The sequence below is a fragment of the Puma concolor genome, chromosome B1, assembly GCF_028749965.1.
Source record: "Puma concolor isolate L17-30 chromosome B1, mPumCon1.1.hap2, whole genome shotgun sequence".
NCBI lineage: Eukaryota > Metazoa > Chordata > Mammalia > Carnivora > Felidae > Puma > Puma concolor.
Genome location: NC_141670.1, coordinates 102,003,885 through 102,026,464, shown reverse-complemented (window position 1 = coordinate 102,026,464; position 22,580 = coordinate 102,003,885). Strand labels below are relative to the sequence as shown.

The 22,580-nt window shown below is 37.1% G+C and overlaps 1 protein-coding gene across 2 annotated transcripts in view; it reads left to right on the top strand.

Annotated features, from left to right (window-relative positions):
- Positions 1-22,580, top strand: part of SPRY1 (sprouty RTK signaling antagonist 1) — a 96,284-nt gene that overhangs the window by 15,724 nt on the left and 57,980 nt on the right. The window contains exon 3 of one of the 2 annotated variants that reach the window (XR_015250244.1): positions 15,436-15,557. The gene's annotated coding sequence lies outside the window, so the exon portion shown is untranslated. Of the gene's footprint in view, positions 1-15,435; positions 18,092-22,580 lie in introns of those variants that run through there. The other variant, XR_015250245.1, reaches the window with a different exon arrangement.

Sequence of the window (22,580 nt, the reverse complement as noted above, 5' to 3'; positions counted from 1 at the left end):
ACAATAAAGCAGAGAATAGAATCAAACGCTATGAAAATCAAACAGCAACTAAATTATTATTTCTTCTACCTCAGCTCCCTAGACAGAGTTCATGGTCTATCACTCAGAAAAGTGAATTATTTGAACTTGTTGTCAGAAAGACTAAATTCCAGAACTAGAAAATTCAGCAAGCCAACCATGTTCTCCTGATTTTCTGAAAACATTAACCCCTATTTCCTCAGCACTCTGCCTCCTTCTTCCCCTAGGCCTTACGTTTTGAATCACTGACTTTAAAAACAGTGTTTGCAACTTCAGTGTCCTGTTTTTCCTTCTCCCCTGTGTTTTTTCTCTGCCTGTTTGTCAAAGTCAAAAATGGTGGTGACAGTGGTAGACAAAGGAAGGAGAGTGGTTGGGATGTATTCGGTGGTTGGGAATTAAGATTACAGAACAATTTGAAGTCACTCAAAAGCAAACCTGGAATGAACCTTAAAGACTACTTGGTTTTCCCTTCCTTCATTTCAAAGTAAAGAAAGTTGACTTCAGAGAGATAAAATGACTTACTCAAGGATAAATATCTAATAGGAAAGAGAACCAGAAGAATGAGAAAAATATATGAAAAGTACTTTTTTTTTAAATTTTTTAACGTTTTTATTTATTTTTGAGACAGAGAGAGACAGAGCATGAATGGGGGAGGGGCAGAGAGAGAGGGAGACACAGAATCCCAAACGGGCTCCAGGCTCTGAGCCGTCAGCACAGAGCCTGACGTGGGGCTCGAACTCCCGGACCGCGAGATCGTGACCTGAGCTGAAGTCAGACGCTTAACGGACTGAGCCACCCAGGCGCCCCAGAATATATGAAAAGTACTTTTAAGACACCTGTACTATAGACCTTGTCTCTACTTGAAGACTGGGAGTTTAATACGCAGTTCCTAAATAGAGTTCACCGTAACAATCGGGGAGGCAGTAAAATCCAAATTCTTGCAGAAGCTATATAAAATGAAGGACAAAATAATTTCGGGATTATAATTGGTCATTTTTTTCTTTATAGTTTGAAATGCTTTTAAGTGAGAGTATTGGAGTTAAAAATTTTCTACATTTTATAGGTGGTATGTGGCACATGTAGAGACTTGGAAATGCTTTTTTGAGAGGTGATCATTATAAAGCAGAATAACTTGAATTTGAGGGAAACTGGCATTGCTTGATTTCAAGAGTTTAGTAAAAAAAAAAAAAAAGTCAAGTGTGAAAGCTCACATTTCCTTGCATTCTATGTAGATAATAGGATTTCTTTTCTCCTTGGCAATGAAATATGTACCATGTGGTCCCTTAATTTCTTAACTAAAAATTTTAATTGGAGGGGAGTCTCTTAATCCTTAGGGAAATATGCTTCATATGGATTGTAAAATCTGGCAAATTTTGGAAAGAAGAAAAGCAGGCAGTACTCTTCAAAAAAAAAAAAAAAAGTGGTCTGCTTGAACTTGCCTTTCTTGAAAAAAAAAAAAAAAACAACAAAACCCAACATTCTTTCATAAAGCATTTTTTTTTCAAAAGTATTTGCCCTTGAGCATTTTTTCCTACTTACCTATGCTTATCTTTCAAAACAAACATTTATTTCTTTCTACTATAGAGTGTGGTGAGGAAGTCCCTTTGAGGTTATGCCCTACAAACATATCCAAGCAGTAACTGTCACCTCCTTCCTATGGCACAACAAATGACTAACTCAACCACAGGCAGCCCCGAGCATACAGCGGTGATTTCACGATGGGGGCCGTTTAGATGTTGCCTATGGGGAACAAAACACACAACTGTATTTTTGTGTGCAAATAAAATTTTGGGTCCCTTTGACCCAATGGAAAATGTGTGTCTGTTGGTGGCTGCCTAGTTGGAATATGATGATTTACACTTGGAAACATTTGTGTCATTTATCATATGATGTTACTGGCCTACAGCATGACTGCATAACAAATAACCATATTAAAAATTAATCTTTTCCAGTTCATCAGACTGTATGTCTTTCTGAAGCCCTGAGTTTTCTCTTTCCCTCTTGCCCTATCCTCTGTTCTTGCAGTCACCCTATGCGTTAACTACAGGATTAAGTGAAAACTCCTGTACTAGGCTTTCATAGATGTGCTGTCAGACCCCCAACCAGCCTGTTCACTCTTCTCTCCTGCTTTTCTGCAACTTAAGTCTTCTATCTAGTGGAATTGGTTCACTCTCTGTCCCTAAAACACACCTTCAAAACCTGACCTCAGAGACTGCCTTTACCTTAAACAATTTTTTTTTAATATTTATTCATTTTTCGAGAGAGAGGGAGACAGAGTGTGAGCAGGGGAGGGGCAGAGAGAGAGAGGAAGACAATCTAAAGCAGGCTCCAGGCTCTGAGCTGTTAGCACAGAGCCAGATGCAGGGCTCGAACTCATGAACCATGAGATCATGACTTGAGTCAAAGTTGGACACTTAACCAACAGAGCTACCCAGGCACCCCAGTCTTTACCTTTTAAATTCTATTCTTTTATAGCTAGGTCTAAATTCTACTTCAACTGAATCATGACAAAATAATCTCTCCCAGAATTTTTTTAGTGACAGCATTGTGTACACTGCTCATTAATTTTCATGTTTACTTTTTAATGTTGGAGAGGAGGCAAAACTTCACCACTACCCTCTTAAGATCTCTGGCTGGGCCTGAGAATTAAATTGGCATAAGATGGATCAACAGGAGAAAAGCATACAGATTTTTAAATGTACATGGAAGCCCCCTTAGGAAAATGAACACCCAAGGAAGTGGCTAGGCCTAAGTATTTATATACTAGGTTGAACAAAGAGAGACAATTGTGGAAAAGTAACTGAGACATATGGGGAGACTAAAAGAAGTTGAATTATCTTAACAAGGTCCATTTGTATAGATTTTTCTGGTCTCCACTCCCATCCCTGGTGTTAAGAATATTTGCTTCCTCCTAGTCCAGGGAAGGCATCTTTCCCAAGGGAGTTTCATCTCCTGCTTTCAGGAAGAAAAAGGGAAACCAGAGCACCTTTTACGCAAGTGCTGTTTTTTAGTGCTTTTAGCTCAAAGTAATACTTATGCTAAAGCAGCATATTTGGGGGTGGCATTTTCTGACACTTAACATTTATGTCTTGTCGCTCCTTTTATATTGCGATTCTTTGAGATTGAGATTATGTTGTAGACCTGTTGGCACTCCAAAGGTGCTTTGCTCATACTAGGCATTCAATAAATACGATTTTTCCTGCGTTTTACAATTGAGTATAAAAGCCCATATTTGGATCTTGTTTTTCTGACTAGGGGGGACTATGGTAATATACATTCTGATATGATACATTCTGACTTTTTTTTAGAGAGAGTGCGAGCCTGGGAGGGGAGAGGGGGCAGCAGAAGAGAGAGAATTTTAATCAGAGTCCACGCTTAGCGCAGAGCCCTATATAGGGCTCAATCCCATGACCCTGGGATCATGACCTGAGCTAATATTATTACAATTGAGTATAAAAGCCCATATTTGGATCTTGTTTTTCTGACTAGGGGGGACTATGGTAATATACATTCTGATATGATACATTCTGACTTTTTTTTTAGAGAGAGTGCGAGCCTGGGAGGGGAGAGGGGGCAGCAGAAGAGAGAGAATTTTAATCAGAGTCCACGCTTAGCGCAGAGCCCTATATAGGGCTCAATCCCATGACCCTGGGATCATGACCTGAGCTAATATTAAGAGTTGGAGCCAGGGGCACCTGGGTGGCGCAGTCGGTTAAGCGTCCGACTTCAGCCAGGTCACGATCTCGCGGTCCGTGAGTTCGAGCCCCGCGTCGGGCTCTGGGCTGATGGCTCAGAGCCTGGAGCCTGTTTCCGATTCTGTGTCTCCCTCTCTCTCTGCCCCTCCCCCGTTCATGCTCTGTCTCTCTCTGTCCCAAAAATAAAAAAAAAAAAAAAAAACATTGAAAAAAAAAATTAAAAAAAAAAAAAAAAGTAAATAAAAAAAAAAAAAAAAAAAAAAAGAGTTGGAGCCACCCAGGCACCCCAATATGTAACCTACTTTAAACCATTTTAGTCTTGCATATACTAGTAAATAGAGTTCTAAAAATATTGTGATTATTTGCTATATAATATTTTTGTAATATCACTGATTATGTTAAAGTTTCCAGAAGAGAATAGTTATTTAAGAATTGGGGCAGTACAATTTTGGCACTGGAGAAGACAGACATTAGAGGCCGTTGAATCATCTTACCTTTTACCCACTGTACTAATGCATCCTCTCTATAACATCCCAAATAGGCCGGACATGGAAGTGCTTGCAATTACTCCTTCACTTTACTAATCTATTCTTAGATATTCATAATATTTTCATTAAGAGTCAGAAATATCCTTAAGAGTAATTAATACTGAGTTGATTTGGGAGTCTTGGAGAATGCCAGAGCCCTTCTCAGCTTCTTAGGTTCTAATGCTCTTTCTCCTAGATACTAAACTACTGTTTACTCTTCTCGCTGAACTTGGCATAGTCACAAAACTCGTCAAAACATCACCTTTTTCAAATGCACAATGGCTATAAGTGCTTTTGAATCCTCTTTGGGTAGAGCTATAATAATATTCTATAATTCAAGTTATTACTCAAATCAGAACACTATTCTTAGTAAATACCATAATATCTTGAATTGTATATTACATACAATATTTTTGTTAGTACTTGGGTTTATAAAGTTTTGGTATTTCAACAAACTTGTGAGTTAAGGAGGAGTCAAATGATTAGCTTAGTTTTATAGATAAGTTTGACACAGGGAAGAAATAAGATTTTCCCATTTATTAGTAAAGTTAGGACTAAAACCTAACTTCCCTGGCTCTGTTCATTAATTCTGCTCTCTCTTCAATGCCCACTATGTAAGAACAAATGGGTATGCCATGCCCGCTGGTGATGTAGCAGTGTTCTGTCCATGACTTATGCTGTGATGGAGCATCTAGTTGAAAAAACTATCCTTATATTCATACTTGTATTTTACTTGAAATTTAAATTGTGCTGTTCCGACTGAAAGATACTGACCAATTTCTTAATTGCATGCCATTGCTATGGTTTAGAAACAATGTTGTTGCATTTAAAAGAAATGTATATAGCCCAAATACACAAAAGCAATTAAAATTGTTTTAGATTTTGATTATTTTAGCATACTAGTTGATTATAACTCAGCTATCTGCAGTGAACAGTTGGCCTTTTATTATGTTGTCCCCTCTAACTCCATCCCTGCTCAAATTATTAAGTGGAAATTCTTCTAATTGTATAGTCTCATTTTGGGGAAAATTGGGAAGGTGGAAATCTAAATGATGCGTGTTACTCTCAGAGCTAGGAAACTAGAGCCAGGTCTCCTGGTCCTCTAATTAAAACTTTTATTTCTACAGATTTATTCTGTGGTCCTTACTGAACAGATCTGCCTTGGGTTTCTGCTGGTGAGTTTTTCAGCAGGAATGCGGGCTTTGTTTCTTTGAATAGTTGAGTGCAGATTAGTGGTATGCCAATTTCCTGTGGCCTTTCAGAGCTGCAATTTGAGCCCTGTTTGCTCCTGGCCCTTGCACAATTGAAAACAATGGGTGACTTCTTTTAGGTTTCACTTCAGGGCTCTTAGAAACAGGGGAAGTGGCTAAAGCCCTACTTTACAGGTAATTAACAATAGATAATGTTTGCTCTGCATTTTTAGAGCCGATAAAAGGTAGATGAACATATTTAGCTCCTGATTTAGACACTGTGTGGTGGTTTTATGGATACAATAGCTGTCTCAGCATTAGCAAGGTGGCATTAAATATCTGGGTCACATATATGATTGAACACAAAACTTGTAAAAATTAAAAGAAAAAAGAATATTATTGAAACACTGATGGGTAACTTCAAGAAAGCACTCCTTAGAGAGGCTAAGGAAACTGTATCGCTTTAAGTCATGTGTTTTGGTTCAGGGTGCATTTATTATTTCTATATCTGTTTTATGAGGTGAACAATTTTCATAACTTGATCCTTATTCAAAACAATTTTTTATGTTCTATGAATTCAACTCTAGAATCCATTTGTTAGTTAAGATGATACCAGCTTAAGAAGTTTTTATCTGATATCACATTTAATTATTAGCCACATGTATTCTTATGAAATGGTCTTAAATGCCTAACATATTGTAGAAAACAGTATATTTTGCCCTTTCATTGTATATTTGATAGGGTTTTTGTTTTAAAACTCTAAATAAATAAATTTTTTTAGACTATCCTCCTCCCTGAACATACTACATTGATTTCATGACAAACTAGGTTTGTAGCTATGTTGGCAGACTAATTGACTTTTTCAATTTGTAACAGTTATAAAATACCTACTCTGCCTCACATACTGGCCAAAGCATTAAAGATGGAAAGACTGGGTTGGGGGGGGGTGGGGGAACCTGGCTTTAAGGAGATTATGGCAATCTCTTTCCCAGCACTGTTGCCAGAAGTGGAGACCACTCTTTGGGAAAAAAGTAATCTCAATTTTAATACTTAAACTGTACATCTATAATTGTAATGTAGAGGCAGCATCCTTGATAAAAATCTAAAGACTGGGTCATGTCTGAGAACGCCCAACCATCTTACTTTTAGAGTGAATCTTAACTCTAAACCAAAAGATAGTGGCTTTTTGTTCTGAGCAACTTTGAACCAACAACATGAAAATGTCACCTTACTCATCTGCTCCTAAGAGTTGATGAATATAAAGAAGTTACTTTAGTGGAGAATTTCTATACCATTTAAAAGTGTATTTAGATACTCTTGAGAACAGTGTTTTGAGTACAGAGGTGTGTAAAAGTGAAGGAACGCTACATCAATTAGACAGTCCAGACTTGGTGAATACCCAGAACGTGTTCAGTGCTGTGCCAGGAGTGTGAGTTTAAGGAAAAAGTATAAGCTCCATATCTTCACTAAGAGCTGGATCAGGAGGCTGACCTGGCAACCAGAAATAGAAAAAGCACTTAAATCCTCTTTTCTGCTGATAAAAGTAACATGTGTTTATTGTAACACTGTTTTTGAAAATTTAGAAAAAGTATGAGGAAGAAAACAAAAGTCACATAAATCCCACTACCCATTTCTTAGTTACAGACGGATTTTAACAATTATTTGGATACTCTTTACCTATCTCTTAGTTTCTTTGCCAGCTAAAATAAAATTATAAGTAAAAACACTCTTGTACTTTTATCCTCCCTTTATTATTTTCTATTACTCATTGAATCTTTTAGACTAGAGGAATTGGTTCCAAAATATGATATAGACCAGAATAATCTTTCTGAAAATAGTCATTCTGAAAAGAACCAGAATTTGTATTTTATTTCATTTACTTCCTTCTTTTCTATCTTTTTAATAAAGTGGAGCTCTTTCAGAGAGTTGTGAAGGGAAAAACACTGAGTTTGTCCTTTTCAGCTTTCCAGTAGTAAACCCAGTACTTAAACCCAGCTGAACACATTTACTGGAGGAAAACTAAGACACTTGCTAAGAAAAAGAGCTTAAAAATTAGGATCACTGAGGGCTCAGTAATAACAATCTATGATTTTTATTTAAAATAAACTACAATTATTTGATATTGTCAATAGTTATAGCAAAATAATCCTGTAAAGAAAGGACTTTAAAAAATAATGTCAACTGCAGCTCAGCTATGAGAGCTAGGTTCCTTCTCTTCCCCATCCCCCCACTTTTTATGTTAACCACATTAATAGTGCTAGTAATTTCTCTTAAGAAACTTTGTCTCTGAAGACTAATGCTCATCGTTTTCCTGAAGGTGACTGGCTTGGAATTACGTAACCAACTTTATTATCACTGTCATTAAAATCAGTGTATATTTCATTCCGGTTGTACAGGAAGTGATTACTTAAAGTATCCATTTAAAAGATGACTTAATGTTTAGATAGTGAACTTGTATGTTTATCATGTCAAAGCCTCAGAGGACTATTTTGTTTTCCTTAAGTGCTCTAAATGACTGCTCAGTTGCCTACAGTTGTGATTAGCTATGTATAGCCACAAAGTTATCGATATTAAAATAGTACCATTATGATACTATTGAATGTTCAAGTTCTATTATTCTCTTGTTCCACAAATAAGAGGAACTTTCTGAGTTGTGAGCTAAGTAACTTCTTAAGTGTACATCATTCTCACAGGAGAATGCTGACATCTTTCATCTTTTCCGATGAAGGAACTCATTTGCTAAGACAACTTAGGATGCACTTAGGAAGAAGTGACGACCCTATTTTTATTTTATTTAATTAACCTTTTACAATGACTCCTAGATAGGTAAGTCTTCTACCAAAAATTAAGGTATTTGAAAGTAGCAGTGAGCTCACTTAATTTCTCTATTTTAAACAGAGTGCTTTTGATGGTTTACTAGACACGACATCACAGTTTCCTGTTTCATATTTGAGTTAAGCAGGGTTGGAGAAAACCATTTGCCCTAGGTTTTGAAACTTTAGGCATAAAAAGCCCCTGACCAGAGAAGCTTCAGAAGCACAGTAGCTCTTTTAAATTGTAAAAGAGAATTAAGATTGCAATACTGATGAACGAAAAAATATCCAACCTCCTTCCTGATGTCCCCCAAAAGAAGGGTAAAACCTAAAATATGAGATTGAATGATAGAAATGATTATTTAAGCTTTTCACTTGTAAGGGCTCACAGGTTTTTATTATTTTCCTTTTTCCTAATAACAACTAGCCTAGCACTCTGTATGTTGGCAAAATTGTTTTGTGTTCTCAATTGAGAAAGGGAAATTGAAAGTAGAGTTAAGCTTTTAGGCTCAATAAATCACTTGCAGTTAGAATTTAGTGTTGATGGCGGTTTCGGGACTGAGGTGTTTAATAGTGTGGTAAATAAAGAAAAAATATTGAATCTTTTCTGCAATCCGTAGGGAGTAAAAAACATATTTGGCATTATGTATTACTCTTGTGCCTGCTTACTTATTATTTTATTTTTTTAAAAGGCAGCAAACTAAATTGCTCTACAGAAAACGAGGCACTTCTGAAACCTGGGTAAACGATTGGTTTCTTAAGATTTCTAGAGAGGTTCTAATGTGTGATAAATTAAAGTTATAAAGTATGATCATTTTTAAAGGGGGAATATGATCATTTTAAATAATTGAGGAATTTGGCAAAAATGGTTTTTAAAGTTTTATTTAAATTTCAGTTAGTTAACATAACATAACATAACATACATGTAGACCTCAAACTACTATTATACTGTGTGTTAACTAAGTAGTGATTCAACACTTGCAAATGGAGCCCAACCTCTACACACCCATAATAAGGAATTAAAATGCACTAAATTGTCTAAGAGAAGAAAACTGAAATACTGAGATTTTGGAGAAATAAGCGATTATTTCCTGGGATAGAGCTGAGGGAGCGGACATGGGCCAGCTTCTGAGGCTGTGCTGGTGAACAAGATACACCTATTGCTTCCAGTCTGGTGTCTTCTCTTAATTACAGAAGCAAAAAGACTTTTTTTTTTTTTCTGTAAAAACCTTTATAAATTCAGTACTAGTACCTTCCTAGCTCTGTATTCCAGATATCACCACCCTTAAGAGATGAAAGTGCTATTTGTCTTCTGAGATTTCTTTTTTCTATGAAATTCAAAAAGACTAGCCGTTTCGTCTTTTCCATACAGGAACCCAGGTCACAGAGTAGTGGAGATATCGGCTGGGGTTTCCATCATTTGAGTTCTTATTACCAAATATGACATTTGAACTCATTTATTTTGTGATTGTTTCCTCAACAAAAGGCTACTTATCATTGTTCCTGTAATCTCCTTTTCCTAAAGTTTTAGTTTGTAAGGTATATATTTATTCTTATGCATGTTAATATTCATTCCCATATAATTTGTTTCATTTATGGTTTGTTTTTCTCACTGTACTGTAAGTTCCTCCAAGGGATCCTCTCTTTTTATATCCTTTCATTATTTTCATGGCTCAAATTTACTGACTGCTTACTGTGTGCTGGGATAGCTGGGTACTGTTCTTTTATGATTTATTTGATCTTCTCAACAATTGTATGAAGTAGGTACCATTATTATCCTCTTTTATATAAGATGAGAAAATCCAGGTGCAGAGAGGTAAAGTAAGTAGCCCAGGTTCCCCAGAGCTAAAACTTGGGGAATCAGAATTTCAACTCTGGTTATCGGACTCCAAAGACAGTGCATCATGTATGACTTTAAGATCTATCTTTGATTGTTTTACCCATAGTTTTCTAGGAGTGACCATTGCTACTTTTCCTTAGGAATCGAAACTAAGTGCTATAGACTGTTTATGTTCCTTCCAAATTCATATGTTTAAATCCTAATGCCCAACATGGTAGTATTTAGGAGTAGGGCTTTTGGAAGATGATTAGGTCATGAGGATAAAGCCCTCATGAGTGGGATTAATGCTATTATAAAAGAGACCCCAGAGCACTCCATTGCCCCTTCTACCATGTGAGGATACAGCAAGAGGAAGGCCATCTATGAACTAGGAAGCAGGGAATCACCAGACACTGAAATCTGCTGGTGTCTTGATTTTAGACTTCCCAGACTCCAGAACTATAAGAAGTAAATTTTTGTTGCTTATAAGCCACCCAGTCTATGGTATTTTGTTGTACTAGTCCAGACAGACTAAGACACCAAGAAACCGAGATCAATGCTCAAGGCAAAAGAGAATAATTATATCTTTTATTATTTAAGAATAGGTTAACTGTTTTTCTTTTTTTCAACCTTAAAACAATGTAAACATGCTTTGTACTTTGGCCTGTACTACCTTACTTCCTTGGTTTGTGGATGAAAATGAGGGGTGTGAGGGACGGTATAAGTTTTAAAATTTGTTTCCTTCCTTCCTTCCTTCCTTCCTTCCTTCCTTCCTTCCTTCCTTCCTCTCTTTCTCTCTTTCTTTCAGTTTATTTATTTTTTTTGAGAGAGGAGAGTGCACAGAGAGAGGGAGAGAGAATCCCAATCAGGATCCACACTGACAGCATGGAGCCTGGTGTGGGGCTTCAAACTCACAAACTGTGAGATCATGACCTGAACCAAAATCAAGAGTCAGATGCTTAACCAACTGAGCCACCCAGGCACCCCTGGACTCTCTATTCTATTCCATTGATCTGTGTGTCAGTTTTCCTGCCAGCACCATACTGTTTTGAGTACTATAGCTTTGTTGTAAAGCTTAAAATCAGGGAGCATGATACCTCCAGTTTTTTTCTTTCTCAGGATTGCTTTGGCTATTTGGGGTCTTTTGTGGTTCCATACAGATTTTAGGATTCTTTGTTTTAGTCTGTGAAAAATGCCATTGGTATTTTGATGGGGACTGCATTGAGTCTGTAGATTGCTTTGAGTAGAATAGACATTTTAACAGTATTAATTCTTTAACTTCATGAGCATCATATATCTTTCCATTTATTTGTGCTATCTTCAATTTCTTTTTTGGTGTCTTGTAATTTTCAAGTCTTTCACCTCCTTGGTTAAATTTTTTCCTAGGTATTTTATTCTTTTTGATGTAATTATAGATATATAAATAGATATATACTTCATATAGCATGATGCTCAGAAATTGCTTAACTGAGTTTGGGTTTACCATATTACCAGATCAAGGAATCCTGGTAAAATACGGAGTATATATAATTTGATTTTTTCTTCTAGGTTCCATTTCTTCTTTGGAAGCTATTACAAAATTAATTAAAAAAAAATTTTTTTTTTTCAACATTTATTTATTTTTGGGACAGAGAGAGACAGAGCATGAACGGGGGAGGGGCAGAGAGAGAGGGAGACACAGAATCGGAAACAGGCTCCAGGCTCTGAGCCATCAGCCCAGAGCCTGACGCGGGGCTCGAACTCACGGACCGCGAGATCGTGACCTGGCTGAAGTCGGACGCCTAACTGACTGCGCCACCCAGGCGCCCCTGAAAAATGTTAAGCTAGGTGCTGTACTTATAACATGTTCACTTAGGTTACTACAGTGAATGGAGGCAAAATGAATATGGGATGTACTGAATGAATGGAGGCACAATGAATATGGGATGGCTGATGCTGCAGCCATTCTTTTTAGATATTTCTCTCATCATCTAAGTTGGAATTAAGTCATTCAATTTAACAAATTTATAAAATTTTTGCTAGAGTTCTGGTGATACAGCATTGAACAGGATAGCTACAATCCTTTCCCTCACAGAGTTGATGCTCCAATAAGAGACATAGATGATAATAAACAGACACACTGTATGTTATAATAAGCATCATTATGCAGTGAAAATAGAGTGTGAGATATGAGCACATTAGACAAATGAGCAGTAGGTTTTTTTTCCAGGATCTTGGCTTTCCTGTCATGACATATGAAAAAATAAATTTGTATATTTTATATATTTCCTTAGTCCATTTGGACTGGTATAACAAAATACCATAGACTGAGTGGTTTATACACAATAGAAATTTATTTTTTACAGTTATAGAGGTTATAAAGTCCAAGATCAAGGTGCTGACAGATTCAGTGTCTAGTTGAGGACCTTCTTCCTGGTTCATAGAAGGCCATCTTCCTACTGTGTCCTCACATGGTGGGAGGCTTAAGGGATCTCTCTGAAGTCTCTTTTATAAAAAGGTACTAATCCCATTCATGAAGGCTAAACCCTCATGACCTAGTCACCTTCCAAAGGCTTTACCTCCAATTATCATCATGTTGGAGATAAGCTTCAATATATGAATTGGGGGGGCATACAAACAATCCACAGCAGTAAGTGTGTATTTAACTTTATAAGAAACTACCAAACTTTTCCAAAGTGCTACATAATTTTTGCATTCCCACCAGCAATAAATGAGAATTCCTATTGTTCTATATCCCTGCCAGCATTTGGTATTCTGCTAACTGAACCCTTTTGTGTTTTCTTTTTTTTTTTTTTAACATTTATTTATTTTTGAGACAGAGAGAGACAGAGCATGAACGGGGGAGGGTCAGAGAGAGAGGGAGACACAGAATCTGAAACAGGCTCCAGGCTCTGAGCAGTCAGCACAGAGCCCAAACGCGGGGCTCGAACTCACGGACCGCGAGATCATGACCTGAGCCGAAGTCAGATGCTTAGCTGACTGAGCCACCCAGGTGCCCCCCCTTTTGTGTTTTCTAATATGCTTCAGGAATTATTCTCTCCCATGTCATCTTTCCTATTTGTTTTAGAAGGTTTTAGATAGGGAAGGTAATTGCTTATGTTCAGTCTTCATCTTGACCTAATTTTCCATACAAGGTTTAGCTTAGTCTTTCTTACCTACTTTGTGAAAACTTATTTTCCCAGAGACTTCCTATCACTCCCCTATCGGAATGTAAGTTGCTTTACTTAATTTTTTCCCCATTTAGTTGAAACCACAGTACAAGGCAGAGTTTTTATGGAGGTCTGTCATATTTGTGAAGAATTTCAGGAAGACCTTACCTAGTTTTTTGTGTTAGTTTTTCTTTGTTCAGCAGATCCAACAACATATTGTTTTCTGACATCCATACATGATTGATAGATTTTAAATATTATCAACACATATTGCTGATATTTTGTAAACGCATCCTCTGGACTTTTACACAATATGTGTACAACATTTGCACAACATAGTGAGACATATTATTCCAATGCACTAATTTTGTACCATGGTAAAAAAGAGCTAAATATTGTAGTTTATGATTTCTTTTACCTTTCCTTTCTAGAAACTACAGTTTCTTTCTAAAACTTAAAAAACTCAGCTTTTCCACAGGCATGAATCTTATCAGTGAGAGGCCTTGAAGTCACATCCTAGCACATGCCGAGACTCAGAAAGGGCATCTGTCCTTTTCCTCCTGGCTGCCATGCTGCTGGTGCTTCTTTTGTTTACTCTTTAAAAAAAATTTTTTTAACGTTTATTTATTTTTGAGACAGAGAGAGACAGAGCATGAACGAGGGAGGGGCATAGAGAGAGGGAGACACAGAATCCCAAACGGGCTCCAGGCTCTGAGCCGTCAGCACAGAGCCTGACTTGGGGCTGGAACTCACAGACCGCGAGATGTGACCTGAGCCGAAGTCGGAGGCTTAACCGACTGAGCCACCTGGGCGCCCCTTTTGTTTACTCTTTAACCTGCACAGTCCAGTGGTCAGCCACGACCAGAGACGTACAGTGCAGAACAGTGCGCCCACATCAGCAAAAGGGTGGAGCTTATTTCCTAGCGACTATTGCTAGCTAAGATGATACACTACTAACCAGTGTAAAAGTGAATTTGTATATAATGGCTTAAAATTATATATTGATTCTGTTGGAAGCTTTATCTTCTACTTTTAAATGGGTTTTGCTACTCTTGAAATTTTATTTTCATATTCATTGCTAGATATTCATTTTCCTGGGTATCAAGAGTGAAAACTTAAAAGATAAATTAGAATTCTCTTCTTTGGTGGCCACTCTTTTTTTTTTTTTTTTTATACGTGTTATTTTCACAGAAACTGGTATCTGCCATCTTATTTTTAAAAATCTGGCGTAGGGGCACCTGGGTGGCTCAGTTGGTTAAGCGTCGGACTTCAGCTCAGGTCACGATCTTATGGTTCGTGGGTTGCAGCTCCACATTGGGCTCTGTGCTGACAGCTAAGAGCCTGCTTCAGGTTCTTTGTCTCCCTTTCTCTCTGCCCCTCCCCCACTTGTGCTCTGTCTCTCTCTCTCCATCCCCCAAAATAAAAATCTGATTTAATTTTATAAAGATACTTGTAGTGCCAGGGATTTGTTTAAACGTTATCTTTTTCATGAAAATGTGTTTTATTGAGGCCGCTAAAAAGCATATTAAGAGAATTTTTACTAAGAAAAGTACTAAGTGAATCAGGGTGAAAAGCAAAACATGTAAGAGGATGGTTGCAAATATAAGCAGTTAATAGGTTTGCTATGTTTGAACTTCCAATATGACCCAAAATTTCCTGCCAGACTAGAAGAAAAAGTGAAAATATTATAGTATGAGTTTCTTGGCATTTTAAGGAATTACAGGAAGTTCTCAGGGAAGACAGATTTTGCCCCTGGCACTAAATTCTAAAAGACAAATCTCACACAGAACTTATGTAGAAGGAATTGAATATTGGGAATAGACAATATCCCTAAAAAAAGGGAGAAATAGTTCATGTGACAAACTTTTATTAAAGCTAGAGACATAAACTTAAAGCATATTTCAATGGAGACTGATTTTTTCTTCCCCCAAGGAAACTTACAAGGGCCAACATTTTGTGGCCTAAGTATCATAGTCTTCTGGTAGTCTTAGTCCTCCATAACTCTCTCGACTTAAGGTATGTATTAGGGACTGAATTATATTCCCCCCAAATTCATATGTTGAAGCTCGATCTCACAGTATGACTGTGTTTGGAGACAGGGCAATAAGGAGGCAATAAAAGTTCAATGAAGTCATAAGGATGGAGCCTTATAATCCAATAGAACTTGTGTTCTTATGTGAAGAGGAAGAGCCATAAGAGAGTGTTCTTTCTGTTTCTCTGTTAGCACAGAGGAAAGGCCATGTGAGGACATAGTGAGAAGGTGACTATCCATCAACCAGGAAGAGAGGCCTCACCAGAAACCAATCCTGCCAGCACCTTGATCTTGGACTTCCAGCCTCTAAAACTGTGAGAACATAAATTTCTTTTGCTTAAGGCACCCAGTCTGTGGTATTTTGCAATGACAGCCTAGCAGACTAATATAGTATGGCTTCTAGATAGAAGATAATCCTTCAAACATTAGGATAAGGATTCCAATCTGTAGGCACTTCAGTCACTTACCTGCCTGCAGAGGTAGCCAGTGTCTTTATATCAGACCTCCATTGTGCTAATCCTCAAATCAGTATTCTAGGTGTGCAGGATGGTTTAGTGTTGATCTGGCTGTATTTCACGGACGCGAGATGCAAAAACAACTTCCATGCTATTCTGCCATCTTGGCTCTTCCCTATATCAAATCTCCATTAGGCAGCTCCTCCACTTTCACAAGAGGTTATCAGCCCTACCAATGCTCCTGATTTCCAGAGCAAATGGATTGCCTTCAGTTGGCAATGTAATGTTTACTATACGTTAGTTCCAACTCTTTAACTAGTTAATAAGCTTCTCAGGAATGGCTCTGGGACATATATAACTAGTCTTCACCATGCTAAACACTCTTCTTCACTATTCAGCAGGAGAAGGATTGTTGAACTTCATGTTTTCTGTATTGGTGATGTACTAAGATAGGGAATAATATATTTTTCCTTCCATACTTTCATCAATGAATAAGTAGAGAGACCAAAGAGATGAAAGCAGGAAAAATAAGCCTATGGCAAGAAGTTGTGACTTTAGCCTTCTTAATTCTCCTCTAATCTTTTGAATAACAGATTGCAAGAAATAAGAATACACAACGTATCATAAATCTCTCAGACTGGGTTTTAAAAACTCTTGTAAATCGCTGTGACCTTTACTATTTTATATTGCAAATATTGGCAGTGAGGTAAGTTTTCCCAAGTTTACTGAAAACAGAAGAATTTGAGTCTGAATTTATACAAACCTGAAACTAAAATTGTGTTAAATCTGGAAAAATTTTGACAAGCTCAAAAATGCTAGGGGAAAAAAATTTAATAAAATGGGCATGTTTTGACACTTTCGATATTACTTTATTAACTTTGTGAATGTCAGATATGGCCCTTTCCACATAGTAGCTATTTTCAATGTGCAGGTTATAAATATCTGGTCTGTTGGTTAAAGATGGAAGACTTAGGGTATAAGTCTTCCCTAAATCTCATGGTGGTAAAAGGCACATTGATTAGCTACCTGTCTGTTTCTCTATCTTTCCATCTGTCCCTGTATGTGGTTTTATCTACAAAATTCTTCTTCCTCACTGTGAAAGGTTTGAGTTTAAGTATTTGTGCAGTAGTATAGTTTACAACTTAAGTATCTAGAATAATGTGAACTGTATAGAGAAAACATACAAAAAAACCCCCATATACACAGAAAACATAACAAAGTTCCCTCAAACTTTCAGTACTAGAGCCAATTATTAGTGAGATAGACAGGGGAAGGAAAGGAAAAGACTCTTGAATAAACCCCTAAAATAAGTGTATCAGGCCTTGATTGATTGCTAATAAGTTTTGCAGTTTATAGCAAAAAATCCCACATTGATTTGGCTTAGTTTGATTGAAGAGCTTTGTCAATGTCTCACTAGGTAGATTCAAGCAGATAAAATGTAGTCTAGAAAATAACGATGTGCTTGTTTTGTCTTATAGAATGAGAATTACAGGACTAGCCATGCCAAAACCATGCCTCTTTTTCTAGACTCATTATAAGTTGTGAAGTGGCATGATGCAATGTGAATGTCTGGACAAGTATCCCTTTTGTTGTTTTCAAGGGGGTTATGTCCTGGATTTGTTCCTTTGCAAACTCTCTGCAGTTTACATAGCTGGAGAGACTTAACGCCTTGGCAGGCCTTGGCAGGGGCACAGGTTTTATCTGCGAATTTACCCTCCTAGAACGGGAGCCAGTTAGCCTATGTAGGAACTGTATTCTTTTTGCTTGTGGTTACTCTTGACATTTTATCACTTATTTCTTCTTTTAATCACATGAGAAAAATAATATTTTCTATGCCTACTAGCCATTCTGAAAGAGAAAACAAGGAAGAGAGCTCTTCTGGATTTCTCCTGTCCTCCCTAATCTTTCCTTCAACACTCAGTTCCTCTTTTAAGAATGTGCAACCACAGATTTGATTAAATTCTTTGGGTATTTGAGCATTTGCTGTTGAGAATACTAGGCCATGTACTTTATGTTTTTGGGTGAGAGATGATAATATCACAAGCCTTTCTGAAGAGACATGTTCATGAAGCACACATGTTCTCCATGTTCCTTCTGGGTCATTCTTCCCTTAAACACGTTATTGTTGCCACAACCATCAATGCTTTGGTCAAGAGCAGAATCAAAGTCACCTTGAAGAGAAATTGTGAAAATCACTAAGTACCAATAAGGATTACTGTATTAACTGTGAGAGAGTTCTCTGTTTCAGTAGCTACTTTGTCAGTCACTTTAATGATCTGTTTTAGAGTCAAGATTGTCTTAATCTGGTTAATACTTCTTCTGAAAATCTAGTTGACAAACTCAAATAACCAGTATATCTTGGGTGAAATAAATTTGCCTTGCAAATATTCTAACATGTTTCTTTTGAATTTCTATTGTATTTCCAAACTAAGCAGTTTAAGCTAGATGATATTCTCTATATAGTTAATTTGATGTTTTAATGACTAGGTTAGAAACTTTCAGTGTGTCAGTGATCTTTGATTCCCCCATACTATTTAATGTCTTGACTCAGTATTTTGAAGTACCTGGATTTCAGGCAGAGGTTGGCTTCCAGTTTTCCAAACACTTTTGTGAACCTGAAGAACAGATCCTTGAACACCTATAATAATTCTTTGGATCAAAGCCAGTCCACTTTTTTTCGTATGAAATGTACCCTGAAAGTCTTATTTTACTTATAGTCATTAATTATCTGATGTTCAATACTCAGCAGTTAGAAGCAGGATGAAAGATGATAGGAAGAAAGGGTTGTGTTTGTTTTGTTTTGTTTTGTTTGTGTTTTTTTGTTTGCTTTTTGCAGCAGAAAAATGAGAATAGTAACAAAAGAAGTAACAAATGACCTAAAGATGCCCTTTGAGTCTTGGAGTGAAGGATTTGAGCAGTTCTGAGCACGAAAATTTTTCCTGAGAGTATTGGTTTAGTGCAATGCAGTATGATATTTTATTTTCATGATAAATTATCTTGAATATATAAAAATTGTCTTTATACTTTATCATAAAATGATATATTTTAATTTTTTTTAACGTTTATTTATTTTTGAGACAGAGAGAGAGCATGAACAGGGGAAGGTCAGAGAGAGAGGGAGACACAGAATCTGAAACAGGCTCCAGGCTCTGAGCTGTCAGCACAGAGCCCGACGCAGGGCTCCAACTCATGGACCATGAGATCATGACCGGAGCAGAAGTCAGACGCTTAACCAACTGAGCCACCCAGGTGCCCCATAAAATGATATATTTTAGATAAAGTTCAAAATAAAAATGTTAGTTAATACTTAGGGAAGCAAATTTCAGTTATTCAGAAAATTATCCTGTATGTAGTAACTTATCTCAAATAGTGTTAATAATGAGTGATTGAATTAATTAGTTCAAAACAACATAAAATGCATATTTTTTAAAAAGTTTATTTATTTGGAGAGAGTGACAGAGAGTGCAAACAGGGGAGGGACAGAGAGAGGGAAAGACAGAGTCCCAAGCAGGCTCCATGCTGTCAGCACAGAGTCCAACGCAGGGCTTAAACTCATGAACCATGAGATCATTACCTGAGCCAAGATCAAGAATTGGATGGAGGTTTAACCAACTGAACCACCCAGGTGCTCCAAAATGCATAATTCTTAGATAAAATGATAATTTCTCTGTTCAGATATCTAAGATGGCTCCTATTTATCTTGTATATAAAATCTAGATGATTATTTCCCAAACTGGTTGTAGTAGTTATCCAATAAGGTAGCTGCTGGGTTCACATCTACTCTCCCAGTGGCTATCTCCATCCTCCCTCCTTAACTTGGGCTTTTAATGGGGTTTTCTCACCTCCTGGCCCAGCCACAGTAATTGGGCTAGGGGTTCAGCATGTGACCAGGTCCAATCAGTCTTTCCCCAGGAGTTTTTCATTTTTTTTTTTTTCAATATATGAAGTTTATTGTCAAATTGGTTTCCATACAACACCCAGTGCTCATCCCAAAAGGTGACCTCCTCAATACCCATCATCCACCCTCCCCTCCCTCCCACCCCCCATCAACCCTCAGTTTGTTCTCAGTTTTTAAGAGTCTCTTATGCTTTGGCTCTCTTCCACTCTAACCTCTTTTTTTTTTTTTTTTTCCTTCCCCTCCCCCATGGGTTTCTGTTAGTTTCTCAGGATCCACATAAGAGTGAAACCATACGGTATCTGTCTTTCTCTGTATGGCTTATTTCACTTAGCATAACACTCTCCAGTTCCATCCATGTTGCTACAAAGGGCCATATTTCATTCTTTCTCATTGCCACGTAGTACTCCATTGTGTATATAAACCACAATTTCTTTATCCGTTCATCAGTTGATGGACATTTAGGCTCTTTCCATAATTTGGCTATTGTTGAGAGTGCTGCTATAAACATTGGGGTACAAGTGCCCCTATGCATCAGCCCTCCTGTATCCCTTGGGTAAATTCCTAGCAGTGCTATTGCTGGGTCATAGGATAGGTCTATTTTTAATTTTCTGAGGAACCTCCACACTGCTTTCCAGAGTGGCTGCACCAATTTGCATTCCCACCAATAGTGCAAGAGGGTTCCTGTTTCTCCACATCCTCGCCAGCATCTATAGTCTTCCCCAGGAGTTTTTCAAATGGGACCAAAGGAAGAGCTCTCTTTTGGCCCAGTTGTGAAAGCATAGGAACGTATGTATAAAATCCCATTAGTCATATTCTCTAGCAGTCGGAGAAACTACTCTGCAGAAATGGCAGGTCAGATGAAAAGAACTTGATATTATTAGACAACAGCTTAGTTCCTGTTGTTCCTTTTGCCAGCATCTGGCCTTGCCCACCCTCTTGTTCTTTGCTTCAATAAGTCAATAACTTCCCTGAGGTACTTCATTTGTGGTTCCATTTCTTGAAACCAAGAATCCTGGTTAATTCTTATTCTAAGTGGTGACTTTACATTATTTCTTGTATTTATAAACCTGTATTGTGAGGGTCATTATCTGTATTCCATAGCTGAGGAATTTGGACCTCAAACAGTAAGTACCTTGCCCATGGTTATATGGCTATTAAGTGGCAGACATGGTTTTAAAGCTAGCTTTGTTGATTTTGAAGCTCCCTCTGTTTTCTTTCTAAAGTTTGTCTTAGTGCATTCTTTTTATTGTGATAAAACATACATAACATACAACTTAACATTTTAACCATTTTTTAATAACTGTATCATCCAGTGGCACTAAGTACATTTACTTGGTTGTGCAATCATCACCACTATCCATTTCCAGAAATTTTTCCTCATTTCAAACTGAAACCCTATGCCAATTAAATCATAATTCCCCAGTCTTACGCAGCCCCTCGCAAACATTATCCTATTTTTTGTCCCTATAAATTTGGCATGTCATATACAATGTATCCCCTTTTGTGTCTTATTTCATTTAGCATAATGTCTTCGAAGTTCAAGAGTGTTGCAGCACGTGTCAGAATTTCCTTTCCTTTTAAGACTGAATTATTTTATTGTATGTATATACCACATTTTGTTTATTCATTTTTCTGTTGGTGGGTATTTGAGTAGTTTTCCATCTTTTGGCTATTGTGAATAATGCTGCTTCAAAAATGGATATACAACGTTCCATTTGAGTCTGTGCTTTCAATTCCTTTGGATGTATACCCAGAAACTGGATCATAAGATCATTCTATGTTACATTTTTTGAGGAGCCACTGTACTTTTTTTTGTTTTGTTTTGTTTTTTGTGTTTTGTTTTGTTTTGTTTTGTTTTAGTGGCTGCACCATGTTACATTCCTACGAACAAACAATACATAAGCGTTCCAATTTCTCCACATCCTCATCAACACTTGTTATTTTGTTACTTTTAAAAAATAATATCCATCTTAATGAGTGTCTTGTGATTTTGATTTGCACTTGAAGCTCATGATTTTTAACCTATAACCTTCTGTGTGTCCTGCTCTCCAGTAGACCTTGCTCCCTAGACTGTCCTCATCTATTGTATCTCCTCAGTTTAGAGCATCAAGTCCAGTTAACCAGATATTCTCATCCCACCTTTAAACTTCCTTGGCTAGAAAAGAACCATTGTCTTCTCTACTCTGCCAAAGCCTGTGTTTACCCTTCTTTAAAATTCTGTTTGAAATTCGTTTCATCATTAAAGTCCTTCCCAAAAGAACCCCCTAATCCAGAGTACAGTGTATTCCCGTATCCCTTAAGCATTAAGAAACTATTAGTTTTGGGCTTATCTGTATATTCTTTTGCATGTTTTCCAGGTGGGTTTATTCCACCACTTTTAGATGATAAACTCCTTGAAGAAATGGATTCTGGGTACCTTTCTGTGGCAATCCCATTGTATCTCCTGTTCTGTGGTTGATGTGTACTGACATTTGATAAAAGTTGACCACGACCACCATTATCATATTACTTGTTTATGTACAGTATGGCATTTACCTATGACAATATTCTTCTTGAGAGGAAATCTTAACATATTTTTGTGCTATAATTTCTTATGACATTATTTGAATATTTTCTCATAATTTTTTTCTTATGATTACGAGGATGTCAAAAAGCAAGTTTCAGTTTTATCTACCTTTCTCTTTCCTACTTATATGAAATTTTCTCTGTAGAATAATTTCTCAGTGTGTTCTATTGGGACAAAGGTTTAGTTGTCCTAGGAGAAGACATTTAAAGCTCTATTTCCTTCCTAGCAGTACTGCTGGAATGGTTGGCAGACATTTATTCCAAATCCCAGTTCTTGAACAGAGCCATTTTTAAGAGATGTTCGTATTTAGAAACATGAATATCATGCTGTGGCCCACCCTGAACTGTCTCCAATCAGCTGGCCTGTTAGCTATGCTGTACTCCTCCAGAAAAAAAAAAAAAGAAAAAAGAAAAAAAAA